Source organism: Cyprinus carpio, unplaced genomic scaffold, assembly GCF_018340385.1.
Source record: "Cyprinus carpio isolate SPL01 unplaced genomic scaffold, ASM1834038v1 S000004647, whole genome shotgun sequence".
Lineage (NCBI taxonomy): Eukaryota > Metazoa > Chordata > Actinopteri > Cypriniformes > Cyprinidae > Cyprinus > Cyprinus carpio.
The window spans coordinates 1-2,431 of NW_024877333.1; the positions used below are offsets into that span (position 1 = coordinate 1).

Here is a 2,431-nt window from a genome sequence, read left to right on the forward strand (position 1 = left end):
TATCACAATCTTGCCTAAACATAGCATCTTATATACATATAAATGTTAAATCACAGATTTAAGAATATATTTAGAAAAAAAAAAATACCCGCAACACAACTTAATGAAGGAGTTTGAACCCAAATGCTAAAGAGTTAACGTAACGTAGTACTTCTCTTCATGTTATGTGTTTTATTGTACTTACCTCCATCGCTATCCCAAACGTCAAACTGACTAAAAAATATGCTCCGTGTTTAAAGAATAATACCGGGCCTTTAAATTTGATAAACTAGTCATCCGCTACGCCTTCCGCTCTTTTTTGACTGTAATCATGTGGTTTCAAGACGCGGATCATGTTTTTGGCCAATCGCTGTAATGCAACTCTCAATCAATGGCTGCTTTTGCCCTGCTCGACCTGTTAGAGCTGTTAGGACTTTGTTAGGAGCTGTTAGGTCTTAGACCATTGGATGTTAGGGACTTGTGTTAGGAATTAGATCGGAAGTGTTAGGGACTTATTCAAAAGATGAAATCAGGCTGCCACGCCTCCTCCTTTTGGAATGGGTTTTTCAGTGCTGGCGCTGGGAAACCACGGCACTGCACATTTTCGTAGGTCTGTCTTATTCTACTCACTCAGTTCACTTCATGAGCTCTTTCCTAACGAGCTGACCATCAGAATCAGGTGTGCCAAACAAGGGAGATGCGCAGGTCCACAGGAGCAGGGCGGAACGCCACTCTTGTAGATAGTCAGCAGCTGCAGCGATGGACCGACATGATAGCATGCTGAGGCCGCCAACAAGAAGAAGACCCTACGCCCGAACAGGGACTTGAACCCTGGACCCTCAGATTAAAAGTCTGATGCTCTACCGACTGAGCTATCCGGGCTCTTGGCGCAGTGAAAGCTTCTTACGTTTTATATCACAGCAGTTTTCCCACAAGCTGCCCAGAAAGAAACTAATTTGCTACACCCGCTACGGGATGAAAGCCACAAGCATTTGTGGCAGAGAGAGCGAAGGACAGAGGCCTTAGAAAGCACAATTATCATGACAGAAAGCTAAAGTAACTCTCGCCGAACCACCCCGTAGTCGGCAGGGTTCGAACCTGCGCTGGGAAACCCCAATGGATTTCAAGTCCATCGCCTTAACCTCTCGGCCACGACTACACCCACCTGGGGCCCGCCTGCTCCCTTTTCTGGTGGCGGTCAGCACAGGCCGAGCTTCAGAAAAAATCAAGCTGGAGGATGAGGTGGCAAAATGTGTTGCTCAGTCCCTGTTGCTCAACAGCATAGGGATGCCGTGACCCGGATTCGAACCGGGGTTGCTGCGGCCACAACGCAGAGTACTAACCACTATACGATCACGGCGTGCCACTGGCTCCACCGTGGTGACTCCTGCAGCCCGAATACAAAAAGAGCCAGCGGCGTCTTTGTCCATTGAAGAGGGACTGCGTTTACTTAAATCTGTACGAGGGGCGTGAAAGAAAAATGCACGGACACTTTTCCTCACGTTCTTCAGCGAACAGCGTAGTCGGCAGGATTCGAACCTGCGCCGGGAGACCCCCAATGGATTTCTAGTCCATACCTATTTTACCTCATCACAAAACAACTCCTTATATTCCTTTTGTAAAATTGAAAGAATAAAACATTCAAAACATACTTCCACAAATACAGCTTATTCCAAAAAGCTCAAATATGACATGCATACATAATAATCAGAAGTCAGAAAGAGTTTTATTCGCTAAGCATGCTTGTGCATACAAGGAATTTGTTTTAGAGTCACAAGCTTCCAGTGCACAGAGACAGCAAATAACACACAGACAATACAAATAACACGAGAATAAAAAATACACATAAATATAAATAAACAAAAACTGAAAAATAAATTGAAAAAATTAGTGTTAAAGCTCAGCTGTGATTATAGATAGCATAGGAATGGAATGAGATGTAGGATGTACTAGGATAAGGGGTGGTAAACAAATAAAAATATAAGGTTATTGCACGATTGGAGTGAGAGGGGGCATTTAACTGTTCATAAGGTAGATTGTCTGGGAAAAGAAACTCTTGTGCCTGGCTGTTCTGGTATTCAGTGCTCTGTAAAGCATTGGCTTTCAGATGTCAAAAAGTTCAAAAAGGAGCTTTTTCTGATAATGAAGGTGATCCAGAGTGATTTTCTAAGCACTTTTTCCTTTCACTTCTGATGATGCTATACAGCTTCTTGAAGGGTGGGTAGGGGAGCACTAATAATCCTCTCGGCAGGGCCGTAAGACCTCAGGTCTGCGTAGAGTGTGCAGTCAGTTGGTAGAGCAGGGCTGCAACTGCTCACATCGCATCTCTCGGGCCAGTAAAGCCGTTCTGCGCTGATTTTCAGTATCAAATTGCCTGGGCGATTATGAATGCGGATATTGCATAGCTTGTCAGTGAACTACAGCTCTTGTGTAGGAAATGCTGCTCCATCTG

The 2,431-nt window shown here is 44.5% G+C and overlaps 3 non-coding genes across 3 annotated transcripts; all 3 read right to left on the minus strand.

Annotated features, from left to right (window-relative positions):
- Positions 1-788: 788 nt before the first annotated feature.
- On the minus strand, positions 789-861 carry trnak-uuu. The gene has a single exon. It is a non-coding gene; the product is annotated as a tRNA-Lys (tRNA).
- A 195-nt stretch (positions 862-1,056) lies between these two features.
- trnas-uga lies at positions 1,057-1,138 on the minus strand. Its single transcript has one exon. It is a non-coding gene; the product is annotated as a tRNA-Ser (tRNA).
- Positions 1,139-1,267: 129 nt separating this feature from the next.
- Positions 1,268-1,339, minus strand: trnah-gug. Its single transcript has one exon. It is a non-coding gene; the product is annotated as a tRNA-His (tRNA).
- Positions 1,340-2,431: the final 1,092 nt, after the last annotated feature.